Source organism: Coenobita brevimanus, chromosome 77 (assembly GCF_032717465.1).
Source record: "Coenobita brevimanus isolate Jiangsu-jjx chromosome 77, ASM3271746v2, whole genome shotgun sequence".
Taxonomy (NCBI): domain Eukaryota; kingdom Metazoa; phylum Arthropoda; class Malacostraca; order Decapoda; family Coenobitidae; genus Coenobita; species Coenobita brevimanus.
This window is the reverse complement of record NC_137030.1, coordinates 14656139-14679818: the sequence shown is the minus strand read 5'-3', so window position 1 is coordinate 14679818 and position 23680 is coordinate 14656139. Positions and strand designations below refer to the sequence as shown.

The 23680-nt window shown below is 41.6% G+C and overlaps 1 pseudogene; it reads left to right on the top strand.

The window, feature by feature from the left end:
- Nucleotides 1-22883: 22883 nt before the first annotated feature.
- Nucleotides 22884-23001, top strand: LOC145408572 (5S ribosomal RNA; annotated as a pseudogene).
- The last annotated feature ends 679 nt before the right edge of the window (nt 23002-23680 follow it).

Sequence of the window (23680 nt, the reverse complement as noted above, 5' to 3'; positions counted from 1 at the left end):
TGAAACGTTCGTACCAGAAACCTCTCCCTCGAGTGCTGCTGCGACAAACTTTGGATTTTGTGGGTGGGAGATGGAAATTTTTGGCTGTAGGAACAGTTCTTGGTGTTTGTGACACTGACATAACCCATGAGATCCTAAACCTTGCGATTAAACCAACCACCTTTCCCTCAAGTTTTCCCACTACACCTTTCGAAAATTGAATGGAAAATATTTTCTTTGAGCTTGTGAGATAGTTCCATGGCTTATGACACAGACTCTTGGCAAGTATCACATTCTGACATGCCACGCCTTCCTCTCAGGTCCCGTCTCTACAGTTCTCGATAAATGTGTTCGAGATAGAATTCTTGAATTTATGAAGGAACATTCGTACTTGTAAGGCAGAGTTTATGAGCAGCACGATCTAATCACATCCTTTTGCCTGAAGTTCTGTCTCCACGAATCTCGATATCTATGTGCAATTTTGAACTTGTGAGGATGACATTTTTAGTTCGTGAGACAAAATCCTTGTGTTTGTGACATCGACTTACGAACGCATAAGAGCAAACTCTTCAGCTGCACTTTCTAAAAAGTTACCATTTTTCAAAGTCTACGACTCTCGAACATGATCATGTGAGATAAACGTTCGACCTTGTGACACAGAATCCTTGAACGTATGGGACAGAATTTCTAGTTGGTGAGAAAGAATTTTTGTACTTGTGAGACTGAATTACAAGTTGGTGAGAAAGAATTCTTAAACGAGTGATTTCATGCTTGGGAGACAGAATTCTTGAATTTATGAGAAAAAAAAAAATCGAGTTAGTAACAAAGAATTCTTCAACTAGTGGAGAAAAATTGAACTGGTAAAGCATTTTTATTTTTTACTTGTGAAATTGAACATAGAGTCGATGTCATAGAATCCTTGAAATTGTGGATTAAATTTAGAGCCGGCACAAGAAATCTTGACCAACACACCCCACTCAGCCACATATTCTTCAGCTTCGACTCAAGTCACTCAGGAGGACGAGCATCATGGACCTACTGACTCAAGTTATCTTCAGTATAGGTAAATATCCATCTATAACTCCATCTTGGTTATTAGAAGTTTCCTAACTTCGCTATTACACATTTGTTTCTGTCCCTGTCTGTCAAGCCGTCTACCAATCTATCAATCTTATGCAGCGAAACGCCGTAATCCCGAAGTGGCCGCAAGTAAATCGCTTCTGTTATCACCCTGCCTTCCGATGTCAGGCTACCCTTCCCACAGCTCACACCACCGTCATTCATACACCTTTCCACCCCATCCCTCCACTCTCCGCGGTCTTCTCTTCTCCCCCATCCAAGGAAAGTAATGGAGGTTGTGGGTAACAAGAAATATTTCGGTCCCCTGACAATGACTATTTTAACTACGTCTCTTAAGTTGAATATAGCCATTTCTGTGGCAAGAAAAAAAAAAAAAAAAATTAAAGTTCATATTTACTAACGTCGCCTAAGCAAAATTAGTTTGTCGGTACGTTTCGTTATTGTTGTTGTTGTTGTTGCCCAAGACTTATGAAATGTGAACCTGGTGGATTGCAGACCTGACTTGTCTTTCTGTAATCCATAATTTTTTTAGGGAACAGGGAGAGAGAGAGGAGAGGGATGTTTGTATAACTGAGTAGTGGAGCCACCCTGTTATATTGGTGCCTGCATAAGGAGTGCCTCTCTAGAATCCTGTAGGTAATAAGAATACATTGTAAAACGTCATGGTACTGACACGTCCCAAAGTAGAAATATACTTTTGTCTCTGTACGCTGTTGCCCTCTAGCAGCGGGATCAGGAACTTTCCAGCCGTCGGTGTCCATTCTCTATGCCAGCGGCAACTAAATTATTTGCCACTATTGTTACGTATTGATTATTATTAGAGTTATGTCCGATTATAAATCGGATTGTTCATGTGTAATATGTCAAGTAGTTTGTTTCTGATAACACGTGGATTAGTAAACAATGTCAGTAATAATTATGAAAAAGGACAAAAATACGGTGAAGTACTGTAAAGCACGGCTACAAACCGTGTTTAGTGTATAGGATGAAACAATCAATCATTGCAAAGCATGATTCTGTGAGTGGTTAATTAACTCCTTTAATCCGGGACACGTCCTCTTAATTTACTCTTACCGCTAACAGACGATTTTATGCAGCTTACCAAAGATATAGCTTATATGATGTTTATCTAAGACTACCTAACCCCACCAGCATTTAAAGTCAATCCTAACCCCCCCCCCAAAAAAAAAAAAAAAAAAAAAAGAATGCCAGGATACATCAGGAATAAGATATTGACGACACCCCATGGTTCAGTGTGTTCACTACATTTGTAAACTTTGTAAACTGTGGTCCTTACATGAAATGCCGTAAAGCAACCACTACTGTCATCCATAGTTCTTATGATGGGTAAGTTTAACATAATAATGTACCGGTACGTATTAGCCTATGAATATCACAAAAACAATGAAAAGCGTGCTTAGTACATGTGAATGTTCTATTTAAAGGCTGCAAATTAAAGTTACTGGCTTGTATGTAAGCATCGGCGAGACTGATTTACTGCTGTATTACATTATCTACAACACCCGTGATTAAAGGTTTTACGAAATTCCATAATGGAGTGATAAACAATACAGTAAAATACTTACAAACAATATGGCCGAGAGAGAGAGAGAGAGAGAGAGAGAGAGAGAGAGAGAGAGAGAGACGTATTAAAAAATAAATAAATAAATAGTATACCTCTAATCCGACCATAACTCTTTAGTCAGCATTCCAAGGACGGATACAATCGGCAGCTCTGACAAGAACTATAATTAAAATAACTAGCTTCAGTCAGTTAGGGTGCTATATTCAGATGTGACCCACAGCAATTCTAGTCCTAGGGGTGATTGTGATTTGCGAACAAACAGCATGTGACGGTTGCCCACTCGCTGGGGAGGGCAAAGTTTCCATCAATCAACAGTGAGGCAGATGATACCCTTAGAAACCGTTTCACCCACTCTGAATGCAGTCCTTATTATCCACGGCAAAATAAATAAATGAATAAATAAGAAAAAAAAAAATAGTCAGTGATGGCAAAACCACAGTAATTGGACTGATAATGTATAGGAAAACTACATACTGTATCACAACAAAAATTTACCGATGTGTTAGTTCGCAATAGCCAAATATTGTAAAAAGGTTCGGCGAAGAATGTGTGCTTTTTACGTAGCCTATATATTAAAGCTTGGATCAAAAGATCAGAGTTAGCCATGAGTTGCTCCAGTTGCGAGTTGCATGTGTATATTGTCGACAGTAGGCTATTTTGAGAAAGGTATTTGACCAAAGCTGAAGAAACGCAAAGTTTGTTCTTCACAATTACACATTACTCCTGTGCTCAAAGCACTCCAAATCCTATTGTCAATCTGGTCTATAATCTTGGTTGGATGGTCCACTCTCCACTGCCAACAATTTTGTGTTCCCCCTACTTGTGCATTATTCGTGTGTGTGTGTGTGTGTGTGTGTGTGTGTGTGTAATTCACCGGGTCGGTCAGGATCACGTGATGGTTGTGATCATCAGCTTTTTACTCTCCCAGAAGAGAGCTGAGAGCTCATATTGTCCGATATAAGGGTAAAGCCTTGACCTTCACATATGCACACACCCATCCCCTTGCTCAAGGGGGACAGCAACCATCCGTTTCGTCAGTGAACCTTTACGCATCCCGAGCAAGGCGCTAACCTCCGTCTTAGCCGATGCTAGGCGAGAGCGTTACCACTAAGCCGGCGAGCAAGGTGTGTGTGTGTGTGTGTGTGTGTGTGTGTGTGTGTGTGTGTGTGTGTGTGTGCAACTATGGTAAAACTTCTAGGTGGAAGTGAGTTACTGGATTCTAACATTCTGCCTATTTATCAGTTAGCCCACCAGTTTTCCCTAATTATTTTTTTTTGTGGTAGGTGGGGGCGCTCACCATTCACTCACTCAATGTAGTGCTGCTCTCGGGTGTCTGCCCTGTCCTCTCCTCCATCCTTCTTTCCTTCCATCTTCTTCTTTCTTTCCTTCATTCTTTCCTCGTCCTTCTGCCTACGGGTGACTTTACACTCCCTCTTCTGTCTTTCATTCCTTCATTCCTTCCTCTTCCTTCTGCCTGTGGGTGACTCTACACTGAGTGACAAGCCAAATGGTTTCCTGAACACCAGGAAACCATTTACTACGCTGGGTGGTAACCATATAACCAAATTTTGGCGCCTGGTGGTTTAGTGGGTAATTATTGTACTCCAATCGGATTGAGCCGGTGAAGGTTTATATCCAAGGAGTGGTTGGGGTTTATTGCTCACGTAATGCCACTCAGGGATGAGTGAGGTTGGCCACTCTCATCTTAAATGTCAGGACCAACTGCCTAGCCCCGGGCTCCTACGCTCCTCATGGGGCAACGAAGGATTAGGTGATGGATGGATGGATTATTATCATTCAGAACCTAATTCACACAGCGTTTCATATACTCGTATCACTTACAACTCTTTTATTTTTATCTTCAGTCATATTACTTACATCGGTTAGTTATGCACGTATTATTGCAAGTGAAATATTTGACTTATTACAGTATAAAAGAATTACATGTATCTTCGGACGCACAACAATAACAATGATATCGGTATATAAGAGCGCTGTTGGCAAATAATCAAGTTGCCCCTGATGTTGAGACTGGCTACAGAGGGTCAGAAAATTCCGCTTTTCACCGTTAGAGGGCATCAGAGTACAGGCTGAGGTTTACTTTAAGTTGGCCCAGATTGTCGCCTTTCCGCAGCATATATCACGTATCACACTTCAGCGGCAGGAAAGGCCATTGCTGCATCCTTTCCATATCCCTTCTTCATAACTAGCACCATGTTTTAATGCAATAATTCTGCAGTTAAAATGGGGAGATGGCAATATTAGGCCATGCTGGAGCAAAAAGAGTATAACAGATTTAGCCAAAACTGAATAAAATCGACTGGCGGTAGCGGGGAAATGTGAATAACTTTCAGGTCGGTTACGTAATTTATGTTCCTGCTACCCTGATTTTTTTTCTGAGATTTTTCCAGCGGTAGAGATAAAGTAAACACTTCAGTAATACCTTCGCCATCAAAAATTTCCCCTAAATAAAGAAAAATATCGTCTGCTAATAGGCAGCAAGAAAAAACTGAAAGATGACGTCACCGAATTCAAGAGGTTAATACTTTGATGATGATGATGATGATGATGATGATGAGTCTCTTGAAGGAAGATTGTGTCTCATCCCTTCACTTCCAGATATCTCCCCACAACTGAATAAACTCGTCCGTCTGTAACAAGAATAAAATCCGAAATTCGCCCTGGTACAGAAGGGAAGGACTTTTACTTCACTCAGTGGCCGCCTTTATTCAGCTTAGGAAAGTCCTTAAGTGGTGGAGGATTTAATGAAAGTTGTATCAACCCCTCAGTGTGAAGTTTCTCCAAAGCTGAATGGAATCGTCTGGTTACGAGCGAGGGTGAAGCCCTCGCGAGTCTCTCGTCAAATGGCATTTTCACATATGAGCTGCCCGATCCGGCCCCGCCCGACCGTAACGCTTTTGAGAAGTTTGTATCTCACAACCACGGGGCTGATCACTACGTGGTTTGCACCATGCGATAGCACAATTCTTTAAGATTTGTTTTTGACAGGTTTCATCACACCCAGGCGGTGCACGTGGCACGTGACACGCGCCAAGTGCAGCATCTCGAAATTCTTCAAAAGAAGGCTACAGGCCAGACCGTTTGTCATAAAGGTATGAAACTTGGTTGGTAGATAGCCATCAATATACTCTAGGCATCCTCGGTGTGTAAGGCGACATTTCAGTGTTTTCGGATTTAAATACCCTCGCTCGTTCCTCTCCGACAAAGGCGTTTTACTGGTGATAGCACTGAATATATAAAGAAGTACAGATAGCACGGAATATATAAAGAAGTACAGTACGTCGTAGGAATGAAGATGTTAACGCCTTCTTTCGTAAGTGGAAGAAATCCGCCTGGTGTCAGTGTAAAGTATAAAGTGGGATGTCCTGGGAGATTCTGGGACTCTTCAGGGGGTTATTTTTAAGCCTGCATTAATTACATAGACTATATCAACATGGTTCAAATTCTTAAGTCATTAAAAAGCGACAATGATCGATGACCTTGTGAGTTATGAAGGAGACTAATTTTGTCCGGAGGGTCATCAGTTATTGTCGCTCTGTAATGGATGCGAATTGAACCCATGTTGACATGTCATTTATGCTCAAAATTAGTCCCAGGACAATTTTAAACGTCTCTCAATTTTAATAGGACGCCCTGTATATAAAAGACGTCCTGATATTTACGTGGTATTGCTTTTGATATCTACAGTGCTGGAGAAGGACGTCTTCATGTGGTGGCACCGATAAAACCCGGCCACTCAACGGCCTGGTTATATAAACGTACCACATCTAGGCTACGCCCCTATCTTCTGGAAGGAGGATGATGGACGGCAGGAGAAGGGCAGATTGAGCCTGCAGTCCGTCACGTTCACCATTATGATAAAACCTTAAGGTTGTCAGGACTACAACTGCCACAAATCTCTCCAAAGCTGAAAAAATCACTTGACGACAGCAAGAAGGATATACTAATGACGTCAAAAGTATGAATGGATGTTGATGCGTGTGAACGCACTGAACTGCAGGCTAATGTTGCCCATTTCCTGCAGTCAACCATCCTCCATTCACGGGATAGGGAGGGAATTGAGGGACGCTTATCTATGTAGAGGGAGATTGATTTACATCTCCACCATCACCAGAAACTTCTTTTTAAACTGAAGGAGAATGTCTAGCGGTATGATAATAAATAAATAAATAAATGGGTCTATAAGCAAATAAAATGATAATTTTTTGGTTCTAATGGATAATTGTGTCAACTTCTTTCACTAAAATGTTTGTAAAAAGCTTCAGTGGGTTCCTTTGATATAAAATGGCATCAGCTTGCATTTTCACTTACTCAGAACCAATGAACCACACACACACCCACCCACCTACCCCTCACACACACACACACACACACACACACACACACACACACACACAGGCACACAAACACACACACACACACAGAAAAAAAAGTAGTTCTAATTCTGCTGTGCTCCTTGTCCCGTCCTGTATTCCACTGTCGAAGTTATAAGTTCGAGATATGGTAATGATAATGATATGATGATGAGAGTGTTGCTGCTGATGATGATATTTGTGATGTTTGCAGTGGTGGTAAGAGTGATGATTATGTTGAGGGCCTTCCCCCCCAAAAAAAAAAAAAAATCTCCGGTTCACTTTAACTCCTTCAGCCTGAGTTCGTCATTTATACTTTTCTTTGGCTAAAAGAGACTATTTTCCTTCTACGGTACTTAGAAAGGATCTTTATAGTTTTTCACCTTAACTTGGCACGATGTTCACCCTTCTGTAGCTTATTTCACTTACCTCATTGCAAGAAAAAAGAAAAAAAAAAAAGGACAGTATTGCGGCTCTATACCCGTTTCATAGCTCTGTGTCGTGACTAGCAACTTGCAAAAAGTTTTTGTTGCAACTCAACATTCAGGTTGGAGAGGTGGGAGTTTTAGGCCAAGTTAAATACAGTGTACGTAGTAGGAAAGGTGCTCCCACAAGCTGTATTTAACCCCTTCAGTTCGTAAAGTCAGCCTTCACCTGAGTGGAAGAGTCTGGAAATGGCAAGAAAAGACAAATGCAGATGTCCTAGATAGATGGGGGACCAAATGAGCCTTCCCTAAACTGAAGCTCCATATGGGACTTTGCTAGCATGAAGTATTTTCTGCGTTAAAATCCTTAGGTTGTGGCTGGCTGACCGGGCCTCTCTAAGATATGTATATTCATCTCAAGTTTGTCCTCCTGGTGAAAGGGAATAGCCTAATCAGATCTGTGGGTAGCGATCCATCTTGTGCTAACCGTGCGTAAATAATGCCATGTTTTTGGAGGTGCATCATCACAGACTGGCTGGCTGGATATTGTACTTTTACCTTAACTTGGCAAAGATTCTAGTGTTTTATCACGTACTTCAAATAGCTTAGTGACGGAAAAGGAAAATACTACAACTATTCTTCACATCCACAGGACTTCTTTGTGATTATCACCATGTTTCATACTTTGTAGCTGCCGATCAACTTTCAAAATGTGAAGATGGCAACTTTAGTCCAGGATAGAGTAAAATGGGTTTCTCTTTTCAAGATATATATATATATATATTCTTTTCCGCTTCCCCCGCCCCGCACACTGCCACCCAAGGGAGTCGCTCTCAGATAAGCCTACCCGTCATCTCCCCCCCTTTGTTCTTGCAATATCAGTGTAGGTTTATACAGCTTAGGAGAGAACAAAGGAACTGGAGGTTTTAGATAGACCTCATTAACCCCCAACGTTAGAGGCTATTCCCGAGTTTACCGTCTGGGAGTAGTAGGAGTAGTAGAAGTTATAGCAGTGGTAGTAGTAGTAGCGGTAAAATAATACTAATACTAATACTAATCATATTAATAATAATAATAATAATAATAATATTAATACAGTAATAAAAAAAATCATTTTCAAATAAGCCTGCCTATTTTTTTGTTGTGTCTCTGAAGGTTGGATCTTCTTTGCAGAAACGCAGACATCTCGTGGCGTACTATATACAGGTATACCTCTTTTCTCTTAACATGGTCTAAAATTACCATCTCTCCTTAACTGCTGAGTTGTAACAATTGATTAACACAAGAATATGATGCCTGTCACAAAGAAGTGTTACGAAAAGGATGTAGAGACGTAAGATTGTATTTTTCAGCCACTTATATGTGACATAAACTATAAAAGAATGATAATCTGGGTGACTTTACGGAAAGAGAGGGAGAAAAAAATAGCTATGGCTGGGTTGGCCTTGGACCAAACCTCGTTTTTGAAGAGTTCGCAGCCTCTCCCTTTGCTATTAATTTCGTATACTATGCTCACCTCTAGGATGATGAGTAAAGATGAGAGACATGAGGGTGAAATGTGAAAAACAGTACAAGGAAGGCTGCGGGTACATTGACAGCGGGGACAAAACAGGAAGTGAACACGGAAGATGCTGTTGCATGACCGTATTGTGATCCGCGCTCAAATATATAGAACCGAAACTTGTATTTTGCCGGAGGGATGTCAGTCAGTCGAGAAGTAAATGATCGAAGAGGTCGTGTGGAGCTGTGTGAAGTGACAGACAGACACGTGAGGAAGTTGAGGAGCTTTTTAACCTTTTCAGCCTGAGTAGGTGATTTAGATTTATTCCTGATATATCCGATTGGTTTATTCATCTGGGTTAGGACGGGTAGTATGAAAGGATTTATCAAGATTATATCTAACCAATGCGGTTCAGAAGTATCCCCTAAGCTGATTGAAGTCGTCTGAGTATACCATAGCTAAATAAAATCGTTAGAGTATACTGTGGCATAATAAAATGGTTAGAATATACCACAGCTGATTAAAATGGTTAGGATATACTATGGCTTAATAAAATGGTTAGAATATACCACAGCTGAATAAAATCGTTAGGGTATACTACGGTTTAATAAAATGGTTAGAGTATACCACAGCTGAATAAAATCGTTAGGGTATACTACGGCTTAATAAAATGATTAGAATGTACCACAGCTGAATAAAATCGTTAGAGTATACCATAAACTGAATCAAATCGTTATTAGATATATCATAAACTGCATAAACCCGTCAAGGTATACCAAGAATAAAACATATGACATAGTCGGGCTGAAGGGGTCAGGGAAACAATACCTTTTTTATTCATTCCTTTCGCTGTTTTGAGAATTTCGCCTTGTGGATTTCTCTTTTCACTCTTGATCTTTTCTTCTTCTTCTTCTTCTTTTTTTTTTTTTTACAGATTTCGAAACAATGTGTAAGCCTCGTTTGGAGAGTTTGTTCGTTAAATAACTTTTTTCTTTGTTTTAGCCCTTTAACCGCGGGTATTGTTTTGGTCTGACTGTCCTCTCCCGCGGGGGTTTCAGCCAAATGTAAACAAACCTTTAAACCTTAATAACTCTGCACAGAATAAAGCTAGAGAAAAAAATAAGGTACCATTAGAAAGTACTAACCTTCAGCTTTCCATTGATGTAGGTTTCATGACTTTGTTGACTTTCACAGGACGGGGAGAGCCGTTAGAAGTGAGGGGTGTGAAATAACTATTTTACGCCCCACACACCAGTACCAAATGCCAACCACTCTCTCATAATAGTAATATAAACATATATGAACACTGTACATACGATAAACACCCACTCTGTGTTCAATGAGGTAGGTAAAAGGCACTTCCCTGCGGCTGCGCCAGCTCTTCACTGCGGCCGCGCCTCACTTCACTGCGGCGGCACCCGCTCACTGACGTTTCATACGATCTTTTCATTCTTTCTAACTTCTAATATTATTTTACATATAATATGGGCAATGTACATTATATTTACAATGCACTTATTACTATATTGCGTCACTGGCGCATCACAGAATTACATAAGTGCCGCAGAATTCCACAAGTGCCGCAGATTCTCTTATTACAATATCACTTATTATACTGGCCAATATTTCCTTTTTTTTCTAGGCAAAATATCCCTTATTACTACATTATCCATTATACAATTATTGGCAAAGCACGTCACTGTCGCATCACTATATATCACTGTCACTTTCAGTATTTACTCAGAGAGTGGTACTCGGCAAAGCACGGACTTACACATAGAGCGACTTGGCATTCCAGGCACTGGTGTGTGCTCATTTTTCTCGTCCTAGGCCTCCGTGTGGTGGTAGAACATACTCTGCAGCGGCCCTGTGACAACCTGCCGCCTGCTGTAGGAGGCAATTTCACAAGCTGGTGCCGGCTCATGTAATTGCGGCACTCAAGACGGTCAGGTTGTGTGTCAGAGTGTCGCCTCGGGATCAATGCCGTCACCTGACCAAATCGTGCAAGTAGCTGCTGCACGACAGTCTTCGAAAACTGTCTCAGTGATGGTTGCCTTATGCCCCCGACTTGTGTCTTGTAGAGAATGAAGGCGTTGAGCATGCACATATCGAGCATGTGCAGGCAAGCCTTCCTGTACCATCGGGTGTTTCTCCTGAGACAGTCGATTTCGCCAATCATCATATCAGACTTATCAACAAGTCTCATATTTACATTATAATCAATGACGGCATCAGGCTTCATGATTGGCTCTCCCGTCCTGTAGCTGACCTTCCCAGTTCTCTTCAATTCCCCCTTGTGGATGGTGCTGATCATATTCACGACCTTCTTGTCATGCCACCTGATCGCAAGAAGCTTGTCTGACTTCTTCAGGTGAACATCTCCCCTGGATGATGATGATGCTTCGGGGAAACTAGGCCACTCTTTCCTATAGCTCCGTACAGTGCCAACAGTGCCAATGCCGTGTTCAGCAAGGTATTTGGAGAGTTTCGGTGCTGTGTAATAATTGTCTGTGTACAGCACATGATTACCACCAAAATACCTCTCCATCAGCACTTTTACAACGGAGCCAGAGAAGCCAAGGGGGTCTTTCCTGTTCACATCCATTGTGCTAGCCGAGTAAATGACAAAATCAAGGATATATCCCGTCTCACAGTCACACAGCACAAAGAACTTTATCCCAAAGTGGTGGCGTTTGCTGGGGATGTACTGCATGAATTTGAGACGTCCTCTGAACAATACCAGGGATTCGTCTATGACGACTTTCTGCATAGGCCTGAAAAATCGCATAAATCGATCCCTAATCCTGTTGAGAAAATCCCTCACTTTCCACAAAGGGTCAGTTTGGGACGGGTTGTCATTGTCAGCGAAGTGCAGGTATCCTAGCAGCTGTCGGAACCGATCCCGTGACATATACTTCCCGAATATAGGGATAGTAGTTATGTCATCCACGAGCCAGTACTCCTCCAACTCATGTCTCTTTATATGGGGCATCAGAAACATTAGTGCAAAAAACACATACAGCTCTCTGATCCCGACAGGCAACCACGACACTTGCTTTGGTGAGCCAATAGGTCCCAGCCCTTCTGCTGCACACTGAGCTGCATACCTATTGGTCTCATCGCTGACATGCTGCACAATTTCATCATCAAGGAAGGTCAGGAAGTAATCAACAAACTCATCACCTGCGTTGCATGGGAAGGCAGGCTGTATTCCAGCATTTGTCATATCAAACGGTGGATTGTGTGGCTGGAAATCTCCACCGTCAGACCAAACAAATGCATCCACTTGCCCTGTGAGTGGTTCAGTGGCAGGTGCAGGTTGCATTCCACTCCTTTCCCCGTGAGAAGGAGCTGATGTGGAGGCAATGGGTGAGGCAGGAGGTGAGGCAGGAGGCAAGCGGGAGGTGGGTGAGGCAGGAGGCAACGGGGAGGGGGGTGAGTGCGGGGCGGTGAGTGGGGGGTGGCGCGGGTGAGGGAACTGAGCGGGGGCAGGCGGGGGCTTCTGACCTGGTGCGTGGTGAAACTTGACCCTTTCTACCCCGCTTATCACCTCGCTTATCGCCTCGCTTATCGCCCAGCTTTGCCCTCCAACTGCCACGCATCCCCTTTGTTCTAGGCCTGCCTGCACGGCATGCACGGCCTGCCTTCCCTCGCTTTGCAGGCTTTGGTAATTCGTACTCCTCAGATGATGTAGACTGAGGAGAGGGCATGACAGATGATGATGATGATGATGTGAGGGCAATAGGGCTAGGGGAACGGGAAATTGATGGGAAATGCGTACTAGGGCCTGGTGTGGGAGACGTGAGCCTGCGCTTCACTCCCTTCCCACGTGCAATACCAGATTTGCCCATAGGAGCCTTTCCTTTCCCAGAGTAAGTTGGGGGTGGTGGGGGGGAATCAACACGATCACTTTCATCACTGTCACTATCAATGGAAAATGGTTCACCACCAATCACTGCCAAATCATCACTGCTTGCTGTGAGTGTGTCACTTTCACCGCCACAATCAAGAGTAGTACTTACAGTTTTGTCCAGCTCAGTTCTAATTTCAGGAGTGCTCAACCCCTTCTGCCTCGCCGTCGGCAGTTCTTTTACCAGTGTAGAGGTAGAGGGAACACTAGCACTAATCATTGTAGAGGAGGAAGCGAGCGACGGTGAGTCGGGACGGAGCGCCATTATCACGCACAGAGCTGGACAGATACTGACTGACGCGGGTCAGGGCAGGGGTGGGGGGGGCCCCCTCGGGGTTGGAGGAGGGAGGTGTGGGATGGCTGGCGTGAAAGAACTCGACAGCTACTCTTGCGTGAGACTATTTGCCGCCGGGAAAACGCGCGGTGTTCAAAATATTCACGATCATTCCAGAATGACACCTGCGGTTTGGTCCAGTTTTGTCACTGTCATTCTGGAATGACACCCGCGGTTAAAGGGTTAAAGCCTCACCCAGCCTCAGTAAATTCGGATGGTGGAAGAAACAACAGAATTGGGAATACTGAGTGAATCATTTAATCTTCATATATTCTACATAAAATAAAGAGGGTATTTTTACAGAATAATGAAAGTCGCATTTACTATAACCGGTTTGTTTTAATCTGACGGAGCTGAGCCATCCCCTCACCTTGAACACTTAGTCGTGGTTCTATGAAATTCAGTGAGCCCTAGATATGAGGTAGATATGAGTCTTCTTGGTTACTAGTCAGATCAAACCTGCAGTCTCGCTACACCTGAGCATCAAGTGTGCTGAAAGGGGCTATGGAATTTGTTACATCAGAGTAAATGCGCTATGTCAGCATCAGCATAAAAGGATGTTAGCGAAGAATACCTTCACGTGGTGGCACCGATCTGACTGGATGGTGGTGGTGTCCGATAATACAATGGGCCCTCAATCCCCTCCCTGTTCCCTGAAAAGAGGGTGATGACCTGCTGACGAAAAACAACTTCGGCCTTCAGTCCACCGGGTTTACATTGAGATGAGTCTGGGGTTGCAATGACTATTCTCAACATCATAGAAGTCAGCATCAAAGCATTATAAATACCACAAAGCTCTGTCTATTAGCCCTTCCAGTTCTATGACGAGGGTTGCATTTTCCTCTTGTCATCCCCAGGCAATTTTATACAACCTCAGAAGTAGCCCGCCAAGTTGTGAAGGGCTGAATGAAGGATATATCTAATACGTCCAATTCGGAAAGTCTGTCCTGAACTTATTAAAATCGCCCGGAAATAGCAAGAATAAATCAAAGTCTACGTAACCGCGTTCAAGCAGTTGAGTTTATGAAGCAGCTCAGTCTTTTTTCGCTATTAGTTTTTTTTTTTTTTTTTTCGAGTGAACAAGATCATCTAGTGTTAAATAAATCTACTTGTACTGGCATGAGCAAAGGTACGCATAGCGTCCTGCCTTCCATTTGTCTCATTCATTCCCACACAACGGAGGCAATCATTCCATCTCATACGCTTTTGTTATTTGCTTTATACTGTCATCACATTAAAAAAAAAAAAAATGGTTCGTATAATTCCTTCCAATGCAGCAACATTCAGAGAATTGTCGGCGAACTTTTGCTCATGGCTTTACCAATATCAGAAAAGGGGTTATCTGAGATAGTTTTTAAGACCTGCAATATTTAGGTATTTTTAACCCTTCCATTACTAATGTTTTTCATAAGCTGACTGAAATTGTCCGGAAGGAATTCAGTAAAATACAATAGCCATCATCATTCGGTAATTCTTTATATCCATGTATTTTTATCATAATCACCATCCCATATTATTATTATTATTATTATTATTATTATTAGTAGTAGTAGTATCATTATTATTGGAAGTCAGGTATAATTATTCCCTTGTACAAAGGAAAACGGGAAAAAGAAGTGTGTGGTAATCACAGGGGCATTTGTCTTCTTAGTATAATAGGAAAAGTGTATGGTAGGATACTTATTGACAGAGTTAGAGAAAGAACAGAGGAATTAGTTGGAGAACAGGGAGGCTTTAGGAAGGGAAGACGTTGTGTAGATCATATATTCATTCGTAGATCTTTAGTGGAAAAGTTTCTAGAGAAGGGAAAGAAGTTGTATGCGGCTTTCATGGATTTGGAGAAAGCATATGACAGGGTGGATAGACAAGGATTGTGGAAAGTGTTAAGAATATATGGAGTAGATGGGAAGTTGTTGAATGCTGTGAAGAGTATGTACGATGGTGCGAAGGTTGCAGTGCGTGTGGATGGTGAACTAAGTGAATTTTTCTCTTTGAAAGTTGGGTTGAGACAGGGATGTGTCATGTCTCCATGGTTGTTCAATCTGTACATGGATGGGGTAATAAAAGAGGTACAAGGTAGGGTAGTGGATGTTGGAGTGGCCCTGGTGAGAGAGGATAGTGTTTGGAAACTCCCTGTACTGTTGTTTGCAAATGATACTGTGTTGTTGAGTGAAGACGAAGGGGAGCTGCAAGGCTTGGTGGATGAGTTTGGAAGAGTGTGTAAGAAACGGAATCTGAAGGTGAATGTAGGGAAGAGTAAAGTGATGGTCTTCGAGAGAGGTGAAGTCAGTGAATGTATAGCGAGATTGGATGGTGAGGAATTGGAAAATGTGAGTACGTTTAAGTACTTGGGTAATGTGATGAGTAAGGATTGAGGTTTGGAGGGTGAAGTGCTTGAAAGGGTACAGCAGGGAAGAAAGGTTGCTGGTTCTTTGAAAGCAGTGATAAGAAACAGGGAAGTGAGCATGGAAGTGAAAAAGTTACTACATGACAGTATTGTGATACCAACTCTAACGTATGGAAGTGAAGCTTGGACGTTGTTGGAAGGACACAAGTCAAGAGTGAGAGCAGTGGAAATGAGTTATTTAAGAGGAGCCTGTGGAGTCACATGGAGAGACAGGCTGACGAATGAGGATATAAAGGAGCGTTGTGGTGTGGATGTGGATGTGATAGGAAGCGTTATGAGGAACACACTGAGGTGATTTGGCCATGTGGAGAGGATGGAGGGTGAAAGACTGACGAAGAGAGTGTATGTGAGTGAGGTGGAAGGGGGAAGAGGGAGGGGGAGGCCGAGGATGAGATGGAGGGATGGGATGGAGAGGTATATGAGAGAGGGGGGTGTGAGTTGGGAGCAGGGCAGTGAAATGGCTGGGGACAGGGCGACGTGGAGGCGATTTGTTTGTGGCCACCCCAAACGGGATTGAGGCGTCTGGCAATAGATAGATAGATAGATCATTATTTTTATTATTATTATTATTATTATTATTACTACTACTGCTACTGTATTATTATTATTTATTATTATTATTATTATTACTACTGTATTATTATTATTATTATTATTATTATTATTATTACTACTACTACTGTATTATTATTATTATTATTATTATTATTATTATTGTTGTTGTTCTTATTATGTGGTTAACAATAGTGGACTGTGAGTAGGTTCGAGTACTCATGGGGCGTGTGGAGTTTTTTTCCTCATGTAATGCCGTCAGGAACAAGGTCTAAACTTCAAACCTTCGGTACGAGGACGCAATATTTACTTTTATACATTTTTTCTTCATATGGTTTTATTCAACTCAATCTATTCAGTCTGATTATCTATATTTTATTCTTCATTCTCTCAGGCGATTTTACTCAGCTCGGAAGGAGACATCATATTGTGTAGGGGATCATGGGTATATTTCTAAGCTAGTCATGGGAAATACAGTCTCCAAAGCTTAATATACTGGACTGGAGGTAGGAAGAGGCGAGCTAATTATACGTCATTGAAGTGACTGGACTGAGAGGCTTTTCGAACTAGAGGACTGACATCCTTAACATACCCCGCTGCAACTTGAAATCATTTCTTATTTGAATTTAATCACCTGAAGACACCAGTAATAAAATGGTGTCTTCCGTTTTAGTCGTGTTTTTTTTTTTTTTCCATCTTGCTATTTGCTGGCGATTCCATTCACTTTTGAACAGAATTTTCGAAACAGAAGGGTTAAGATATAGCATTAATATATACAGTATATCCCTACACAGACCAAAAGCCCTCGGGAGCAGGGGGGTGGCTGCTTTCTCAGGCAGAGGAACTCCTTGAGAGTGAAATGGCTGGGAAGCATGCCGGCACGTGACTGGCTACAGCATAGCTGGGTCTTTCGGGTGTGGGCAATCAGGCAAGTTAGCTGCCTACTGCGACTGCAACACATTGGCGAGGTGTTCAGGAAGTTAGCCAAAGAAACCTTGAGGGACTCTGAAAGAACAATAATGGCCCCCAGTCCCGTGCAGCCCTTAAATGGGCAGGGGGTGCTAAGAATCTCAAGGTTGCCTCAATTACAATCTAATTCATTTGTTAATGCAAAAAATACAATTAAAATTGGTAACTGGAATGTGAGAACGCTAAATCATGACGGTAAAATCGATGAGTTAGTGAAGGTTTTTCAAAATTACGGACTTGATGTTTGTGCTCTGACAGAAACAAGATTAACTGGAGTCGATAAGTTGGATTTGGAGGATGGTATACGTTTATTGATATCTGGCCGACAGGACGGAATGCATTATCAGGGAGTAGGATTGTTGCTGGGTTGTAAGGCAAATAAGGCTTTATGTGAGTGGGATCCTATAGATGAGCGATTGTTATACGCACGGTTTAAATCAAATCATGACAACATCAGTCTGTTTGTGTGTTATGCACCTACTAATGATGCACTCGATGAAAGGAAAGACACATTTTATGAAAAGTTGCAAGAAGGAGTAGGAAGGGTACCTAGACATGATGTTTTGATCTGCGTTGGAGACTTTAATGCAGTAATGGGCTGTTCAAATGAGGGATTTGAGGCATGTATGGGTAAGATGGGAGTTGGTAGTAGGATGAGTGAAAACGGAGTGAGGTTTGGAAGCTTCTGTCTAGCAAATGACTTAGTCATCGGGGGCACACTCTTTCAGCATTGCAATATACACAAGACAACTTGGGTGTCGCCGTGTAGAAAATATAAAAATCAGATTGATCACATCGCTATCAGTAGGAGGCATAGAAGTTCTGTGCTAGATGTTCATGTTAAACGGGGAGCGGATATTGGTAGTGACCATCAACTCAGCATTGCAAAAATAAGGTTTAAACTTAAAAATCAGAAGAAGGAAAAATCTGGTGTTGGTAGATACGATATTGTTAAGCTTAGAAGGGAAGGAGAAGAAAAGGAGGAATTCAGATTAGAATGCAGAAATAGGATTTTGGTGTTGGAAACGTTGGAAGAGGGGGAGAGAAGTGTAGATGAGATGTGGGAGGATGTTAACAAAGTTTTGCATGAGACTGCTGAATGTACGATTGGAAGGAGACATAGATTCAGGAGAAAGAAATGGATGTCAGAGGAAACGTGGGATATGATAAAAAAGAGAGGTGAGGCTAAATTGAGGAGTGAGATGCAATGCGATGATGAACAAGAGATTGAATTAGCAAGAGCTGCGTACTGGAGTTTGAATTCAGAAGTAAGAAGGTTAGCTAGGAGAGATAAAAGAAGATGTGTGGATGAAAAGGTTGCAGTGACTGAAATCTTAATAAACAAAAATGATGGACAGAGTCAAAGAATAGCATATGAATCGATTAGAGAACTGAGTGGTAATGCAGGTAAACGCAAGGAAATACCAGTTAGAGACAGGGAAGGAAATTTATTGACCAAAGATGGAGATATTAAAAATAGATGGAAAGAGCATTTTGAGACAGTTCTTAATAGACCAATACCACCAGAAGAGGATATACCGTCTGCTCAGGAAGATTTAAATATAGAAACAGGAGAGTTGAGGCTTGCAGAAGTGGAGAAAGCAGTAAAACAGTTAAAGAATAATAAGGCACCAGGGGAGGATGGTTTATTTCCGGAAATGTTTAAAGTGGAGGGGGATAGATTAATAATGATCTTGACCAAGATATTCAATAAGATATGGGTGACGGGGTTACTACCATCAGTTTGGAAGAATGGTGTAATTGTTAAAGTTCCGAAGAAGGGAGACCTGAGTGAATGTGGTAATTGGAGGGGAATCTTTTTGTCACCGATAGCTTTGAAAGTTTTCAGTAGAATGTTGTTAAATAGGTTGGAGCCGGTGGTTGAGGGTATTCTGAGGGATGAACAGGCTGGTTTTAGAAAGGGACGTGGTTGCAATGATCATATCTTTATAGTTAGGCATTTGATGCAGCAAGTTAATGAAATGAGAGTACCGTTAAGTCTTTGTTTTGTTGATTTTGAAAAGGCTTTTGATAGTGTTTCGAGAGAGACTATGGGGAAGATCATGAGACATTATGGAATACCAGAGGAGTTTGTGAGGGTCATTATGAACATGCATGAGGACACATTTTGTAAAGTGATGGTTGATGGTTGTCTGAGTGATTCGTTTGAAGTCAAGTCCGGAGTAATTCAAGGTGGTGTTCTATCGCCTTTACTATTTATATTGGTCATTGATTACATTATGAAACGCGTTGGAACAGAAACCGGTGCAGGTATACTTTGGGGAGAGAACAGGAAACTTTTGGATTTAGATTATGCAGATGATATAGTTTTGATTTGTGATGGGCCAGAAGAGATGCAGAGAGTGTTGGACTGTTTGGTGAGTGAAGGTCGCAAGGTGGGTTTGGTTATTAATTGTGGAAAAACTGAAATAATCAATATGAATATGGAAAATGCGCAGGAATGTGTAATTGGAGGTATGGTTGTAAAGCAAGTTGATAGGTTTAAATATTTAGGTACTTATTTAGCCAAGGATGGTTCTTTGAACTTTGAATTCGAGGAAAGGTTAAAGAAGGCTAATCAGGCAATGGGAATGCTTAAAAATATTTGGAATAATAACAATTTCTCTGTGCATACAAAAATCAAACTTTATAAGGTAATGGTTAGGAGTATCTTAATTTATGGACACGAGTCTTGGTACAGCACAGTGACTATGGAAAATAAATTCTTGGTGTTTGAAAATAAAGCACTTAGAAGAATATTAGGAGTTAAGTGGTGGGAAAGGATACCAAATAGTAGAATTAGAGAAATAACGGGAGTGCAGCCGATCGATGAATATGTTAGATTCTCACGATGGAAGTGGCTAGGACATGTGTATAGGAGACAGGGAATAGTACGAGGTACACCAGGGTGGGTGGCACTTGGTAGGAGAGGTAGAAGAAGGCCAAAAGAGACGTGGGTGAGGACAATGAGACGGGAAGCTGGAGATGAGTGTTGGGGAGATCTTGAGGAGTTAGCACAAGATAGGATGTGGTGGTGTGAGTTCATCGAGGCCCTATGCATCCCCGAGGGTGCCACAGGAAATGAGTGATTGATTGATATCCCTTCAATACGAGAGGCATATAATAAATTGAATCAGCTTGTATAATAGCAGCAAGAATAAATGTAACGAGAACGTTACCTACCGTAGATTCAAAGTATTAACTGTTGTGAACCTATACCAGCCTATCTTTCTATCCATAGGTCCCCTTACCCCGCAGTGGCTTATACAAAGTTAATATGGCCCTCATTTTTATTACTTTGGCCAACAAAATTGGACGTAGGTTGTGTATTCACCCGTGTCTGATTGTCTTGTCTGTTTGTGACAGGATATCTCAAGTTGTCATCGGATTTCATATGCAATCTGGCGGATAGGAGGGCAGTGAGGTGAAGGAAGAACTGATTAGATTTTTGGGGCGGATCCTGATCCCGATGCAGAAATAAATAAAAAAAGATTTATAGGCGATGGCGTAGGTAGGCGCTCTCTGACAATGTGGTTGAGGGCAGAGTAATGTAGAATCTACTGATTATGTGAGAATGTAAAAGTATTCCTTTGGATAGAAAAGTGGAATTAGAGCTGTAAATCATAGATATTATATCACTGGTGGAGGTATGCGCTCTGTTTTTTTTTTTTTTCCTCCATTAAGCATCCGGTCATAAAATGCTACACGCTCCAATCCAAAGTCCTCTACCCAGGGGCAACGCCTTACCCCTTCGGGGATACCCGGCTTTAAAAAAAAAAAAAAAAAAAAAAATCCTGCTCTATCTGACATCATTTCAATATTAATCTCTTCATTACAATGGAGGCTTTTATACTGTATTCTGCCTCTATATGTGGGATTATGTCTAACTTGTGTAGGAGTTTTCTTACCCTTCAATTTCAGAAAGCCTCACCTAAGATGTGTAAAACTGTCCTGTGGTACAGTTACGGAGAAAAATATCGATGTACCTCTGTACGATAAATCAGAATACTGTGAGAGCTTTTCATTGGACTAATAAGTGGATCACTATTACTGTTCACTTTTGCACCAAAAATATGACAGAAAATACGTCCTCAGGTTGGGAATATATATTATTTCCAATCAGGTGAGTTTATAGCAGTTATTTTAGCCTCTTCAGTCCGATGACGCACTGGTATTTTGGATATTTCTGTCGGCACCTCCAAACCATTTTATTTATTGTAGAGGAGACGCTTCGATGTGCCTAAGTTAGACATAGCCTTCAGTGACTGCCGTCAGAAACAGGGTGCTTTCCAAAGTCTAGAGTAATCGCTTTGTATTGAAAAAAAAAAAAAAAAAAATCAACTATCGTAGATTTGAGTAAATCCAGCCTCTGAGAGCAACTCCGACCGGATTGAAAAAAAAAATACAAAAAATAAAACACAAAAATAAAGATCAGACGTTTGATTTAGATTTATTTATTTATTTTTTTCAAACCGGTCGGAGCTGTTCCCCAGTGTTCGGATTTCTTCATTCAACGGTAAGTTATCGGATACAGGGTTAAGCCTCTTCTGCCAGAGGACATTCTGCAAATTTCACTTTATTTCAACATCTCCCAAACTATATTACTCAGCTTAACCCTGCTCAGGTAGAGCCGGGTCTCTGAGACCCCCCACCCCCAAGTTAGTCTGATAAACTACCTTCTAAACACCCGGGAACCCTGTACCCACCAATAGCTGCCTGATTTTTTGTACCCATGTAAGGGGTGAAAGGGCAATTTCGAGCTCTTCTTCGTTTCTGGTGAATAGGGGGGAGGGGTCCGTGAGACTCACCTCTACCTTTTTTGTGTGCTTTATTTTGTTCCCTGATTTGCAAATAAAGTCGCAGCTTCAGGCACCCCAACATCACACCATGAAGCTCCATGATGCTACTGCCAGTTGCACCACACAAAGTTACAATCAGATTTTGTTTTCATTTTTTCCCTGAATATTTAAAAAAGGAACTGTTTTTTTTTTTTTTGTAATTGGTAAAAATATATAATGAATTAAAAAATTAAGTTTATTTACATGGCTGTATTGCATATACATTGAAGAATGTCACACCATGTTTGGATCTGTCATAAATAAAACAAAAGTGTGTTTTCTGACCTTGTTTCTGACCTGGGTCTGGTAGAACCAGGTCTACCTGAGGCGAAAGGGTGGACAAAGGTCTATTTTAGGAGGGTTAAGATAGATATTTTGACCTGGAGGGGTTAGATACGGCCTTATTAACCCTTTCACTACAAGGGGTCCGCGAGAAGATGAATAAAATCGCCCGTAGATAATAATATAATATGAAATACGTCATTGGAGTCACAGGGATAACCATGTGATTTTATGCATTATTATTTTTTCTGAACTTGCAATGTAGGGTTGTCCGTAAAAAAGCGTTCCACTGGAAACTACCCGGTGGTGTCCTGATAGCTGCTGGGATGACTGAGTCTGCTTGTATGGGCCAAGATGTGGTATGGTAGTTGGAGATGAGTAAATGATGCAGGAGAAACATTGATAACGCTAACACCCGGCCCCTCAATACAGAAGTCAGGAAGGCTGTACAGTTTATGGACCACCTTATTCTTTGATGATGAAAAGGCTTCATTAAATACTGGGACTTTTACGTGTTTTGGGAATATGGAAATGTTGCAGTAGACAGGTGTATAACAGTTCTTAACCTCTTCCGTACGGTAACATGGTGTTTTTATTTTTCCCAGCTCAAGGGGATTTTTATCAGAGAAATTTTTTTCCTCCGTGCGATTTTATGCCATGCCACGTTGAGTACACCGCTTCCCGTCCGATCAGCGAAGTTAAGCAACGTTGGGTCTGGTTAGTACTTGGATGGGTGACCGCCTGGGAACACCAGATGCTGTTGGCATCCCTACGTGTCAAGTGGGGTTGGTGGAGGATTAGTGCCCCTCCCTGTAAAACAATTAACTCTAAGCCCTTGACCACCTCGTTTGGGATACATGGCGTCTGGCAATGGATGGATGGATGATGGATTTTATTCCCCTTAAGATAGCTTCTGAACTGAAGGAGTGAAATATAACTCTTATTTAACCAATCAGTACAAGAGGCCTGTCCTGAGCTAAAAAGATTGTCCATGGAAAGAACTAGAATAGAAATTTAAAAAAGTAATCGAGTTGAAGGAATAAATGTGTTGTATTCAGCGGCCCGATAATTCATAATTGATCATTTACTGATAATTATAGCTACTGACTCTGTCATTCAGAAATTATAAGGTATAACTAGAATATATAGCCAGACACTTTATTCCCGTATTCATTCTTTCACCATCAGGCTGCCCTCTCTCCGTCTTACACTACCCTCACTCACATATCTCTCCACTCCATCCCCTCGTCACATTCTCAGTCTCCCCTCCTCTCCTTTTTTACTTTACTCATATGCACTGCCCCAGCTAGTCTCATATTTTATATTTTTTTCCACATTACTTGATATGTGCTTTACTGCTACTACTAGTACTACTACTACTATTACAGCTGCTGCTGCTGCTGCTGCTGCTGCACTACTACTATTATTATCATCATCATCATCAT